This window comes from Arachis ipaensis, chromosome B10 (genome assembly GCF_059453495.1).
Source record: "Arachis ipaensis isolate K30076 ecotype BB chromosome B10, ASM5945349v1, whole genome shotgun sequence".
Lineage (NCBI taxonomy): Eukaryota > Viridiplantae > Streptophyta > Magnoliopsida > Fabales > Fabaceae > Arachis > Arachis ipaensis.
This window is the reverse complement of record NC_142435.1, coordinates 122,527,803-122,543,206: the sequence shown is the minus strand read 5'-3', so window position 1 is coordinate 122,543,206 and position 15,404 is coordinate 122,527,803. Positions and strand designations below refer to the sequence as shown.

The following is a 15,404-nucleotide window of genomic DNA, read 5'->3' as shown; positions in this document are numbered from 1 at the left end:
CTTTCAATTGCGTTGGAAAGTAGACATCCATGGCTTTCCAGCAATGTATAATAGTCCATACTTTGACCGAGTTTAGATGAAGTAAAAGGGCGTTGAACACCAGTTCTACGCTACTGTCTGGAGTTAAACGCCAGAAACAAGTCACAAACCAGAGTTGAACGCCAAAAATACGTTACAACCTGGCGTTCAACTCCAGAAAGAGCCTCTGCACGTGTAACATTCATGCTCAGCCCAAGCACACACCAAGTGGGCCCCGGAAGTGGATTTATGCATCAATTACTTACTTCTGTAAACCCTAGTAACTAGTTTAGTATAAATAGGACTTTTTACTATTGTATTAGACATCTTATGATCTTCAGATCATCTTTGATCACGTTTTGGGGGCTGGCCATTCGGCCATGCCTGGACCTTTCACTTATGTATTTTCAAACGGTAGAGTTTCTACACTCCATAGATTAAGGTGTGGAGCTCTGCTGTTCCTCAAAGATTAATGCAAAGTACTACTGTTTTTCTATTCAATTCAACTTATTCTGCTTCTAAGATATTCATTCGCACTTCAACCTGAATGTGATGAACGTGACAATCATCATCATTCCCTATGAACGTGTGCCTGACAACCACTTCCATTTTACCTTAGATTGAATGAGTATCTCTTGGATCTCTTAATCAGGATCTTCGTGGTATAAGCTAGATTGATGGCGGCATTCATGAGAGTCCGAAAAGTCTAAACTTTGTCTGTGGTATTCCGAGTAGGACTCTGGAATTGAATGACTGTGACGAACTTCAAACTCGCAAGTGCTGGGCGTAGTGACAGACACAAAAGGAGGGCGAATCCTATTCCAGTATGATCGAGAACCTCCAGATGATTAGCCATGCAGTGACAGCGCATCGGACCATTTTTACAGAGAGGATAGGATGCAACCATTGACAAGGGTGATGCCTCCAGACGATTAGCCATGAAGTGACAGCGCATCGGACCATTTTCCAGAGAGGATTAAAAGTAGCCATTGACAACGGTGATGTCCTTACATAAAGCCAGCCATGGAAAGGAGTAAGACTGATTGGATGAAGGCAGCAGGAAAGCAGAGATTCAGAGGAACGAAAGCATCTCTATACACTTATCTGAAATTCTCACCAATGATATACATAAGTGTTTCTATCCCTATTTTCTATCTATTTATTATTTATGTTCGAAAACTCCATAACTATTTTATATCCGCCTGACTGAGATTTACAAGGTGACCATAGCTTGCTTCATACCAACAATCTCCGTGGGATCGACCCTTACTCACGTAAGGTTTATTACTTGGACGACCCAGTGCACTTGCTGGTTAGTTGTATCGAAGTTGTGAATGAAAAACGATTTATTAAGACGTGCGTACAGGGTTTTTGACGCCGTTGCCTGAGATCACAATTTCGTGCACCAAGTTTTTGGCGCCGTTGCCGGGGATTGTTCGAGTTTGGACAACTGACGGTTCATCTTGTTGCTCAGATTAGGTAATTTTCTTTTTGTTTTATTTTCAAAAATTTTTCAAAAACCTTTCAAAAATTTCTCATCTGTTTTCAAAAAAAAATAAATAAATCTTTTCAAAAATATATTTTTCTTCAGAATTTTTAAGAATGAATTCTAGAGTTTCATGAAGCATGTTGAAGCCTGGCTGGCTGTAAAGCCATGTCTACTTCTTTTGGATAGGGGCTTCCAACCATCAGCATAGAGGCAACTTAATTGGAATGTCAGCCGTGGCATGTCTGAGTTACATACTAAAGCTTGGCTGGCTATTAAGCCATGCCTAACCCTCGGATTGGAGCTTTAGACTAAGAATACAAGATTCCTGGAATTCATATTAAAAAATTTTGAAATCCTTATTTTCTTTTTCCTATATGTTTTTTTTTTCGAAAAAAATATACAAAAATCCAAAAAAATAAAAAAAATTATAAAAATAAAAAATATTTCATGTTTCTTGTTTGAGTCTTGAGTCAAGTTGAAAGTTTGGTGTCAATTGTATATTCATCTTGCATTTTTCGAAAAATTCATGCATTCATAGTGTTCTTCATGATCTTCAAGTTGTTCTTGGTAAGTCTTCTTGTTTGATCTTGATGTTTTCATGTTTTGTGTCTTTTCTTGTTTTTCATATGCATTCTTGCATTCATAGTGTCTATACATGAAAAATTTTTAAGTTTGGTGTCTTGCATGTTTTTTTTGCATTAAAAATTTTTCAAAAATAAGTTCTTGATGTTCATCTTGACATTCAAAGTGTTCTTGGTGTTCATCTTGACATTCATAGCATTCTTGCATGCATTCATTATTTTGATCTAAAAATTTTTATGCATTGCATCATTTTCATGTTTTTCTCTCTCATCATAAAAATTCAAAAATCAAAAAAATATCTTCCCCTTTTTCTCTCTCAAAATTTCGAAAATTAGATTTGACTTTTTCAAAAAATTTTAAAATCCAGTTGTTTTTATGAGTCAAATCAAATTTTCAATTTAAAAATCTTATCTTTTTCAAAAATCAAATCTTTTTCATTTTTCTTATTTATTTTTGAAAATTATAAAAATATTTTTCAAAAATCTTTTTCTTATCTTATCTCCTAATTTTCGAAAATAACATCATCAATTAATGTTTTGATTCAAAAATTTCAAGTTTGTTACTTGCTTGTTAAGAAAGATTCAAACTTTGAGTTCTAGAATCATATCTTGTGATTTCTTGTGAATCAAGTCATTAATTGTGATTTTAAAAATCAAATCTTTTCCAAAACTAATTTCAATCATATCTTTTCAAAAATATCACTTTATCTTATCTTTTTCAAAATTTGATTTTAAAATATTCTTTCTAACTTCTTATCTTCTTATCTTTTCAAAATTGATTTTCAAATTTGTTTCAACTAACTAACTAACTTTTTGTTTGTTTCTTATCTTTTTCAAAACTACCTAACTAACTCTCTCTCTCTAATTTTCGAAAATATCTTCCCTCTTTTTCAAAATTTCTTTTTAATTAACTAATTATTTTAATTTTTGATTTTAATTTTCGGAAAATTACTAACCTTTTTCAAAAACTATTTTCGAAAATCACTAACTCTTTTTCAAAAATAATTTTCGAAAATTCTCCTTCTCTCTCATCTCCTTCTATTTATTTATTCATCTACTAACACCTCTCTTCATCCCACATCTCTGCTCTCCTTACCCTTGTGTTTCTTTCTTTACATCACATTCTTTTCTTCTTCTACTCACACAGGAGAACCTCTATACCTGTGGTAAAAAGGATCCTATTATTATTTTTCTGTCCCTCTTTTTCATATGAGCAAGAGCAAGGACAAGAACATTCTTGTTGAAGCAGATCCAGAACTTGAAAGGACTCTAAAGAGGAAACTAAGAGAAGCTAAATTACAACAATCCAGCAAGCACCTTTTAGAAATTTTCGAATAAGAAGAGGAGATGGCAGCCGAAAATAATAATAATGCAAGGAGGATGCTTGGTGACTTTACTGCACCTAATTCCAATTTACATGGAAGAAGCATCTCCATTCCTGCCATTGGAGCAAACAATTTTGAGCTGAAACCTCAATTAGTTTCTCTGATGCAGCAGAACTGCAAGTTTCATGGACTTCCATCTAAAGATCCTTTTCAGTTCTTAACTGAATTCTTGCAGATATGTGATACTGTTAAGACTAATGGAGTAGATCCTGAAGCCTACAGGCTCATGCTTTTCCCTTTTGCTGTGAGAGACAGAGCTAGAATATGGTTGGACTCTCAACCTAAGGATAGCCTGAACTCTTGGGATAAGCTGGTCAAGGCTTTCTTAGCCAAGTTCTTTCCTCCTCAAAAGCTGAGTAAGCTTAGAGTGGATGTTCAGACCTTCAGACAGAAAGAAGGTGAATCCCTCTATGAAGCTTGGGAGAGATACAAAGGACTGACCAAAAAGTGTCCTTCTGACATGCTTTCAGAATGGACCATCCTGGACATATTCTATGATGGTCTGTCTGAATTAGCTAAAATGTCATTGGATACCTCTGCAGATGGATCCATTCACTTAAAGAAAATGCCTGCAGAAGCTCAAGAACTCATTGACATGGTTGCTAATAACCAGTTCATGTACACTTCTGAGAGGAATCCTATGAGTAATGGGACGCCTATGAAGAAGGAAGTTCTTGAAATTGATACTCTGAATGCCATATTGGCTCAGAATAAAATATTGACTCAGCAAGTCAATATGATTTCTCAGAGTCTGAATGGAATGCAAGCTGCATCCAACAGTACTCAAGAGGCATCTTCTGAAGAAGAAGCTTATGATCCTGAAAACCCTGCAATAGCAGAGGTGAATTACATGGGTGAACCTTATGGAAACACCTATAACCCCTCATGGAGAAATCACCCAAATCTCTCATAGAAGGATCAACAAAAGCCTTGATGAGCGGATAATTTATACGCTTTTTGACATTGTTTTTAGTATGTTTTTAGTAGGATCTAGTTACTTTTAGGGATGTTTTCATTAGTTTTTATGTTAAATTCACATTTCTGGACTTTACTATGAGTTTGTGTGTTTTTCTGTAATTTTAGGTATTTTCTGGCTAAAATTGAGGGACTTGAGCAAAAATCAGATTCAGAGGTTGAAGAAGGACTGCTGATGTTGTTGGATTCTGACCTCCCTGCACTCAAAGTGGATTTTCTGGAGCTACAGAACTCGAAATGGTGCGCTTCCAATTGCGTTGGAAAGTAGACATCCAGGGCTTTCCAGAAATATATAATAGTCCATACTTTGGCCAAGAATTGACGACGTAAACTGGCGTTCAACGCCAGCCTTTTGCCCAAATCTGGCGTCCAGCGCCAGAAAAGGATCCAAAACCAGAGTTGAACGCCCAAACTGGCACAGAAACTGGCGTTCAACTCCACAAATGGCCTCTGCACGTGCAACACTCAGGCTCAGCCCAAACACACACCAAGTGGGCCCCGGAAGTGGATTTATGCATCAATTACTTACTCATGTAAACCCTAGTAGCTAGTTTATTATAAATAGGACCTTTTACTATTGTATTAGGCATCTTTTGATCATCTTAGGATCTTAGGATCATCTTTGAACACATTGTTCTTAGATCAAGGGGGCTGGCCATCTCGGCCATGCCTGGACCTTTCACTTATGTATTTTCAACGGTAGAGTTTCTGCACTCCATAGATTAAGGTGTGGAGCTCTGCTGTTCCTCAACGATTAATGCAAAGTACTTCTGTTTTCTATTCAATTCATCTTATTTCGCTTCTAAGATATCCATTCGCACCCAAGAACGTGATGAAGGTGATGATTATGTGTGACGCTCATCATCCTTCTCCCTTATGAACGCGTGCCTGACAAACACTTCTGTTCTACATGAAATAAGCTAGAATGAGTATCTCTTAGATCTCCTAACCAGAATCTTCGTGGCGTAAGCTAGAATGATGGCGGCATTCAAGAGAATCCGGAAAGTCTAAACCTTGTCTGTGGTATTCCGAGTAGGATTCAATGATTGAATGACTGTGACGAGCTCCTAACTCGCAATTGCAGGGCGTTAGTGACAGACGCAAAAGGATAGTAAATCCTATTCCAGCATGATCGAGAACCGACAGATGAATAGCCGTGCCGTGACAGGGTGCGTGAGCATATTATTCACTAAGAGGATAAGATGAAGCCATTGACAAGGGTGATGCCTCCAGACGATTAGCCGTGCCGTGACAGGGCATTGGATCATTTTCCCGAGAGATGACCGAAAGTAGCCATTGACAGTGGTGATGTATCACATAAAGCCAGCCATGGAAAAGAGTAAGACTGATTGGATGAAGATAGCAGGAAAGCAGAGGTTCAGAGGAACGAAAAGCATCTCCATTCGCTTATCTGAAATTCCTACCAATGAATTACATAAGTACCTCTATCCCTATTTTATTATATAATATTCGAAAACACCATTATCAATTTATATCTGTCTGACTGGGATTTACAAGGTGACCATAGCCTGCTTCATACCAACAATCTCCGTGGGATTCGACCCTTACTCACGTAAGGTATTACTTGGACGACCCAGTGCACTTGCTGGTTAGTTGTATCGAAGTTGTGACAATTATGTATTGAGATCAGCGCACCAAGTTGCTCACGTTGCCAGGGATTGTTTGAGCCTGGACATCACAATTTCGTGCACCAAGTTTTTGGCGCCGTTGCCGGGGATTGTTTGAGTTTGGACAACTGACGGTTCATCTTGTTGCTCAGATTAGGTAATTTTCTTTTCGTTTTGTTTTCTTTTCAAAAATTTTTCAAAAATTTTATTCAAGATTTTTAAGAATGAATTCTAGTGTTTCATGAAGCATGTGAAGCCTGGCTGGCTGTAAAGCCATGTCTAAATTCTTTTGGACTGAGGCTTCCAAACCATCAGAGGTAAGTTACATACTTGATAAATGATGAGCAGCAATTTGTTATCAAGATCAATATACTCTGGTGTTAAATGCTAAAGCTTGGCTGGCCATTGGCCATGTCTAGTGTTTTGGACTGGAGCTTTCATTGAAAGCTTGGCTGGCTAGTGAGCCATGTCTAATTCCTGGACTGAAGCTTTAGACTAAGAATGCAAGATTCCTGGAATTCATATCAAAAATTTTGGAATCCTTATTTTTTCTTTTTCATATAATTTTCGAAAAAATTACCAAAAAAATTAGAAAATCATAAAAATCAAAAATATTTTTCTGTTTCTTGTTTGAGTCTTGAGTCATATCATAAGTTTGGTGTCACTTGCATATGCATCTTGCATTTTTTCGAAAATTTCATGCATTCATAGTGTTCTTCATGATCTTCAAGTTGTTCTTGGTAAGTCTTCTTGTTTGATCTTGATGATTTTTTGTTTTGTGTCTTTTCATGTTTATTATATGCATCCTTGAATTCTTGATGCGTAAGCGTTAAAGAATTCTAAGTTTGGTGTCTTGCATGTTTTCTTTGCATTAAAAATTTTTCAAAATTGTGTCTATGATGTTCATCTTGACATTCATAATGTTCTTGGTGTTCATCTTGACATTCATAGAATTCTTACATGCATTCATTGTTTTGATTTAAAAATTTCATGCATTGCATAATTTTCATGTTTTTCATAAAAATTTCAAAAATCAAAAAAAAATATCTTTCCCTTTTTCTCTCATCAAATTCGAAAATTTAGATTGACTTTTTCAAAAATTTTTAAAATCAAGTTGTTTCTTATGAGTCAAATCAAATTTTCAATTTGAAAATCTTATCTTTTTCAAAATCTTTTTCAAAAATCAAATCTTTTTCAAAATTCTTAGTTATTTACGAAAATTCCAAAAATATTTTTCAAAAATCTTTTTCTTATTTTTATATCAAATTTTCGAAAATAACATAATCAATTAATGTTTTGATTCAAAAATTTGAAGTTTGTTACTTGCTTGTTAAGAAAGATTCAAACTTTAAGTTCTAGAATCATATCTTGTGATTTCTTATGAATCAAGTCATTAATTGAGATTTTAAAAATCAAATCTTTTTCAAAATTAATTTCCAAAATATCTTCTTATCTTATCTTTTTCAAAAATTTGATTTCAAAATATCTTCTCTAACTTCCTAACTTCCTATCTTTTCAAAATTTGTTTCAACTAACTAACTAACTTTTTGTTTGTTTCGTAACTTTTTCAAAACCACCTAACTAACTCTCTCTCTCTCTCATTTTCGAAAATATCTTCCCCCTTTTTCAAAATTTCTTTTTTAATTTATTAATTATTTTATTTTTTAAATCTTAATTTTCGAAAATCACTAACATTCTTCAAAAACTATTTTCAAAAAAAAAAAAATCACTAACTCCTTTTCAAAATTAATTTTCGAAAATTCCCTCCTTCTCTTTCATCCTATTCTATTTATTCATTCATTAACTAACATCTCTTCCTCACATCATCACCAAATTCGACCCCCCTCTTCTATCTGTGTTCGAATTTCTTCTTCTTTTCTTCTACTAACAATAAGGATCCTCTTTACTGTGACATAGAGGATTCCTCTTCTTTTCTTTTTCTCTCCTCTTTCTTATGAGCAGGGACAGAGAAAAAGGCATTCTTGTTGAAGCTGATCCAGAACCTGAAAGGACTCTGAAGAGAAAATTAAGAGAAGCTAAATTACAACAATCCAGAGACAACTTGATTGAAAATTTCGAACAAGTAAAGGAGATGGCAGCCGAACCCAACAACAATGCAAGGAGAATGCTTGGTGACTTCACTGCACCTAATTCCAATTTACATGGAAGAAGCATCTCCATTCCTACCATTGGAGCAAACAACTTTGAGCTGAAACCTCAGTTAGTTTCTCTGATGCAGCAGAACTGCAAGTTTCATGGACTTCCATCTGAAGATCCTTTTCAGTTCTTAACTGAATTCTTGCAGATATATGATACTGTTAAGACTAATGGAGTAGATCCTGAAGTCTACAGGCTCATGCTTTTCCCTTTTGCTGTAAGAGACAGAGCTAGATTATGGTTGGATTCTCAACCCAAAGACAGCCTGAACTCTTGGGATAAGCTGGTCACGGCTTTCTTAGCCAAGTACTTTCCTCCTCAAAAGCTGAGCAAGCTTAGAGCTGATGTTCAAACCTTCAGACAGAAAGAAGGTGAATCCCTCTATGAAGCTTGGGAAAGATACAAACAGTTGACCAAAAAGTGTCCTTCTGACATGCTTTCAGAATGGACCATCCTGGATATATTCTATGATGGTTTATCTGAGCTATCAAAGATGTCACTGAACACTTCTGCAGGTGGATCCATTCACCTAAGGAAAACGCCTGCAGAAGCTCAAGAACTCATTGACATGGTTGCTAATAACCAGTTCATGTACACTTCTGAAAGGAATCATGTGAGTAATGGGACGCCTATGAAGAAGGGAGTTCTTGAGGTTGATACTCTGAATGCCATATTGGCTCAGAATAAAATATTGACTCAGCAAGTCAATATGATTTCTCAGAGTCTGCATGGAATGCAAGCTGCATCCAACAGTACTTAAGAGGCATCTTCTGAAGAAGAAGCTTATGATCCTGAGAACCCTGCAATAGCAGAGGTAAATTACTTAGGTGAACCTTATGGAAACACCTATAACTCAACATGGAGAAATCATCCAAATTTCTCATGGAAGGATCAAAAGCCCCAACAAGGCTTTAATAATGGTGGAAGAAACAGGTTTAGCAATAGCAAGCCTTTTCCATCATTCACTCAGCAACAGACAGAGAACTCTGAACAAAATACTTCTAATTTAGCAAACTTAGTCTCTGATCTATCTAAGGCCACTGTAAGTTTCATGAATGAAACAAGATCTTCCATTAGAAATCTGGAAGCACAAGTGGGCCAGCTGAGTAAAAGGATCACTGAAATCCCTCCTAGTACTCTCCCAAGCAATACAGAAGAGAATCCAAAAGGAGAGTGCAAGGCCATTGACATAAGCGCCATGGCCGAACCTGTGAGGAGAGGAGAGGACGTGAATCCCAAGGAGGAAGACCTCCTGGGACGTCCAGTGGTCAATAAGGAGCTTCCCTCTGAGGAACCAAAGGACTCTGAGGCTCATCTAGCGACCATAGAGATTCCATTGAACCTCCTTATGCCCTTCATGAGCTCTGATGAGTATTCCTCTTCTGAAGAGAATGAGGATGTTACTGAAGAGCAAACTGCCAAGTTTCTTGGTGCAATCATGAAGCTGAATGCCAAATTATTTGGCATTGATACTTGGGAAGTTGAACCTCCCTTGTTCATCAATGAACTAAGTGATCTGGATCAACTGACATTGCCTCAGAAGAGACAGGATCCTGAAAAGTTCATAATACCCTGCACCATAGGCACCATGATCTTTAAGGCTCTGTGTGACCTTGGTTCAGGAATAGACCTCATGCCCCTCTCTGTAATAGAGAAACTAGGAATCTGTGGGGTGCAAGCTGCGAAAATCTCATTAGAGATGGCAGACAGCTCAAGAAAACAGGCATATGGACAAGTAGAGGACGTGTTAGTAAAGGTTGAAGGCCTTTACATCCCTGCTGATTTCATAGTCCTGGATACTGGAAAGGAAGAGGATGAATCCATCATCCTAGGAAGACCTTTCCTGGCCACAGCAAGAGCTGTGATTGATGCTGACAGAGGTGAAATATTCCTTCAATGGAATGAGAAGTCCCTTGTGTTTAAAACTCAAGGATCTCCCTCTGCAACCATGGAGAGGAAGCAGAAAAAGCTTCTCTCCAAGCAGAGTCAACCCGAGCCCCCACAGTCAAACTCTAAGTTTGGTGTTAGGAGGCCACAACCAAACTCTAAGTTTGGTGTTGAACTCCCATATCCAAACTCTAAGTCTGGTGTTGGAGAGTCTCAACAAAGCTCTGCACATCTGTGAGGCTCCATGAGAGCCCACTGTCAAGCTATTGACATTAAAGAAGCGCTTGTTGGGAGGCAACCCAATGTTTATCTAATTCTTATTTTTATTGTTTTTCATGTTTTCTTAGGTTCATGATCATGTGGAGTCACAAAATAAATATAAAAATTGAAAATGGAATCAAAAACAGCAGAAGAAAAATTACACCCTGGAGGAGCATCTGTCTGGCGTTCAGCGCCAGAACAGAGCATGGTTCTGGCGCTGAACGCCCAAAATGGGCAGCTTCTGGGCGCTGAACGCCAGAACAGGCATGGTTCTGGCGTTCAACGCCAGAAATGGCACACAGATGGGCGTTGAACGCCCAAAATGGCCACCAACCTGGCGCTGAACGCCCAGAGTTGGATACAAAGGCATTTTTACATGCCTAATGGGTGCAGGGATGTAAATCCTTGAACACCTCAGGATCTGTGGACCCCACAGGATCCACTCAGGATCTGTGGACCCCACAGGATCCCCACCTACCTCCACTCACTTCTTCTCACCACTCTCTTTCACACAACCCCATAAACACTTTTACCCAAAAACCCTTCACCAATCACCTCAAACTCTCTTCCCCATCACCTCTTCACCACTCACATCCACCCACTCCTCCCAATAAACCTACCTCATAAACTCCACCTACCTTCAAAATTCAAAACCAATTTCCCACCCAAACCCACCCATATGGCCGAACCTTAACCCCCCCTCCATTCCCTATATAAAGACCTCCATTCTTCACCAAATTCACACAACACACCCCTCTACACTCTCCTTAGCCGAAACCACATCTCCCTCTCCCTCTCCATATTTCTTCTTCTTCTTCTTCTATTCTTTTGTTTATTGCTCGAGGGCGAGCAATATTCTAAGTTTGGTGTGGTAAAAGCATAGCTTTTTTGTTTTTCCATTACCATTGATGGCACCCAAGACCGGAGAATCCTCTAGAAGAGGGAAAGGGAAGACAAAAGCTTCCACATCCGAGTCATGGGAGATGGAAAGATTCATCTCTAAAGCCCATCAAGACCACTTCTATGATGTTGTGGCCAAGAAGAAGGTGATCCCTGAGGTCCCTTTTAAACTCAAAAGAAATGAGTATCCGGAGATCCGACATGAAATTCAAAGAAGAGGTTGGGAAGTTCTAACAAATCCCATCCAACAAGTCGGCATCCTAATGGTTCAAGAGTTCTATGCCAATGCATGGATCACCAAGAACCATGATCAAAGTAAGAACCCGGATCCAAAGAACTATGTTACAATGGTTCGGGGGAAATACTTAGATTTTAGTCCGGAGAATGTGAGGTTGGCGTTCAACTTGCCATACATGGAAGAAAACGCACGCCTCTACACAAGGAGAGTCAACTTTGATCAAAGGTTGGACCAAGTCCTTATGGACATATGTGTAGAAGGAGCTCAATGGAAGATTGACTCCAAAGGCAAGCCGGTTCAACTAAGAAGATTGGACCTCAAGCCTATTACTAGAGGATGGTTGGAGTTTATTCAATGCTCAATCATTCCCACTAGCAACCGGTCTGAAGTTACTATAGACCGGGCCATCATGATCCATAGCATCATGATTGGAGAAGAGGTGGAAGTTCATGAGATTATACCTCAAGAACTCTACAAGGTGGCTGACAAGTCCTCCACCATGGCAAGGTTAGCCTTTCCTCACCTCATTTGCCACCTATGCAATTCAGCTGGGATTGACATAGAGGGAGATATCCTCATTAAAGAGGAAAAGCCCATCACTAAGAAAAAGATGGAGCAAGCAAGAGAGCCCAGTCATGGAGCTCAAGAGGCGAAGAAGCTCATCACCATGAGATTCCGGAAATACCTCAAATGCACTTTCCTCCACAAAACTATTGGGAGCACATCAACACCTCCCTAGAAGAATTGAGTTCCAATATGGGACAACTAAGGGTGGAACATCAAGAGCACTCCATCATGCTTCATGAAATAAGAGAAGATCAAAAAGCAATGAGGGAGGAGCAACAAAGACAAGGAAGAGACATAAAAGAGCTCAAGGACATCATTGGTTCCTCAAGAAGGAAATGCCACCATCACTAAGGTGGATTCATTCCTTGTTCTTGCTTTCTCTGTTTTTCGTTTTCTATGTTATGTGCTTATCTATGTTTGTGCCTTCATTACATGATCATTAGTAGTTAGTAACTTTGTCTTAAAGATATGAATGTCCTATGAATCCATCACCTCTCTTAAATGAAAAATGTTTTAATTCAAAAGAACAAGAAGTACATGAGTTTCGAATTTATCCTTGAACTTAGCCTAATTATATTGATGTGGTGACAATGCTTCTTGTTTTCTGAATGTATGCTTGAACAGTGCATATGTCTTTTGAAGTTGTTGTTTAAGAATGTTAAATATGTTGGCTCTTGAAAGAATGATGACTAGGAGACATGTTATTTGATAATCTGAAAAATCATAAAAACGATTCTTGAAGCAAGAAAAAGCAGCAAAGAACAAAGCTTGCAGAAAAAAAAATAATAATAATAATAAAGAAAAAGAAAAAGCAAGCAGAAAAAGCCAATAACCCTTAAAACCAAAAGGCAAGGGCAAATAAAAAAGGGATCCCAAGGCTTTGAGCATCAGTGGATAGGAGGGCCTAAAGGAATAAAATCCTGGTCTAAGCGGCTAAACCAAGCTGTCCCTAACCATGTGCTTATGGCGTGTAGGTGTCAAGTGAAAACTTGAGACTGAGTGGTTAAAGTCAAGGTCCAAAGCAAAAGAAGAGTGTGCTTAAGAACCCTGGACACCTCTAATTGGGGACTTTAGCAAAGCTGAGTCACAATCTGAAAAGGTTCACCCAATTATGTGTCTGTGGCATTTATGTATCCGGTGGTAATACTGGAAAACAAAGTGCTTAGGGCCACGGACAAGACTCATAAAAAAACTGTGTTCAAGAATCATCATACTAAACTAGGAGAGTCAATAACACTATTCGAAATCTGAAGTTCCTATAGATGCCAATCATTCTGAACCTCAATGGATAAAGTGAGATGCCAAAACTATTCAAGAGGCAAAAAGCTATAAGTCCCGCTCATATGATTGGAGCTATGTTTCATTGATAGTTTGGAATTTATAGTATATTCTCTTCTTTTTATCCTATTTGATTTTCAGTTGCTTGGGGACAAGCAACAATTTAGACATTGTTTTTAGTATGTTTTTAGTAGGATCTAGTTACTTTTAGGGATGTTTTCATTAGTTTTTATGTTAAATTCACATTTCTGGACTTTAATATGAGTTTGTGTATTTTTCTGTAATTTCAGGTATTTTCTGGCTGAAATTGAGGGACTTGAGCAAAAATCAGATTCAGAGGTTGAAGAAGGACTGCTGATGCTGTTGGATTCTGACCTCCCTGCACTCAAAGTGGATTTTCTGGAGCTACAGAACTCGAAATGGCGCGCTTCCAATTGCGTTGGAAAGTAGACATCCAGGGCTTTCCAGCAATATATAATAGTCTATACTTTGGCCAAGAATTGACGACGTAAACTGGCGTTCAATGCAAGCCTTCTGCCCAAATCTGGCGTCCAGCGCCAGAAAAGGATCCAAAACCAGAGTTGAACGCCCAAACTGGCACAGAAACTGGCGTTCAACTCCACAAATGGCCTCTGCACGTGCAACACTCAGGCTCAGCCCAAACACACACCAAGTGGGCCCCAGAAGTGGATTTATGCATCAATTACTTACTCATGTAAACCCTAGTAGCTAGTTTATTATAAATAGGACCTTTTACTATTGTATTAGGAATCTTTTGATCATCTTAGGATCTTAGGATCATCTTTGAAGGCATTGTTCTTAGATCAAGGGGGCTGGCCATCTCGGCCATGCCTGGACCTTTCACTTATGTATTTTCAACGGTAGAGTTTCTGCACTCCATAGATTAAGGTGTGGAGCTCTGCTGTTCCTCAAAGATTAATGCAAAGTACTTCTGTTTTCTATTCAATTCATCTTATTTCGCTTCTAAGATATCCATTCGCACCCAAGAACATGATGAAGGTGATGATTATGTGTGACGCTCATCATCCTTCTCCCTTATGAACGCGTGCCTGACAAACACTTCTGTTCTACATGAAATAAGCTAGAATGAGTATCTCTTAGGTCTCCTAACCAGAATCTTCGTGGCGTAAGCTAGAATGATGGCGGCATTCAAGAGAATCCGGAAAGTCTAAACCTTGTCTGTGGTATTCCGAGTAGGATTCAATGATTGAATGACTGTGACGAGCTCCTAACTCGCGATTGCAGGGCGTTAGTGACAGACGCAAAAGGATAGTAAATCCTATTCCAGCATGATCGAGAACCGACAGATGAATAGCCGTGCTGTGACAGGGTGCGTGAGCATATTATTCACTGAGAGGATAAGATGAAGCCATTGACAAGGGTGATGCCTCCAGACGATTAGCCGTGCCGTGACAGGGCATTGGATCATTTTCCCGAGAGATGACCGAAAGTAGCCATTGACAGTGGTGATGTATCACATAAAGCCAGCCATGGAAAGGAGTAAGACTGATTGGATGAAGATAGCAGGAAAGCAGAGGTTCAGAGGAACGAAAAGCATCTCCATTCGCTTATCTGAAATTCCTACCAATGAATTACATAAGTACCTCTATCCCTATTTTATTATATAATATTCGAAAACACCATTATCAATTTATATCTGCCTGACTGAGATTTACAAGGTGACCATAGCTTGCTTCATACCAACAATCTCCGTGGGATTCGACCCTTACTCATGTAAGGTATTACTTGGACGACCCAGTGCACTTGCTGGTTAGTTGTATCGAAGTTGTGACAATTATGTATTGAGATCAGTGCACCAAGTTGCTCACGTTGCCAGGGATTGTTTGAGCCTGGACATCACAATTTCGTGCACCAAGCCTCAACAAGGCTTTAATAATGGTGGAAGAAATAGGTTTAACAATAGTAAACCTTTTCCATCATCCACTCAGCAACAGACAGAAAACTCTGAACAAAATACCTCTAATTTAGCAAACTTAGTCTCTGATCTATCTAAGGCCA

General features: G+C 38.5%; 2 non-coding genes across 2 annotated transcripts; both read right to left on the bottom strand.

Moving 5' to 3' along the window:
• Window positions 1-3,831: 3,831 nt before the first annotated feature.
• LOC148581545 (small nucleolar RNA R71) lies at window positions 3,832-3,939 on the bottom strand. Its single transcript, XR_015899614.1, has one exon. It is a non-coding gene; the product is annotated as a small nucleolar RNA R71 (small nucleolar RNA).
• A 4,625-nt stretch (window positions 3,940-8,564) lies between these two features.
• Window positions 8,565-8,672, bottom strand: LOC148581544 (small nucleolar RNA R71). Its single transcript, XR_015895882.1, has one exon. It is a non-coding gene; the product is annotated as a small nucleolar RNA R71 (small nucleolar RNA).
• Between the last annotated feature and the right edge of the window lie 6,732 nt (window positions 8,673-15,404).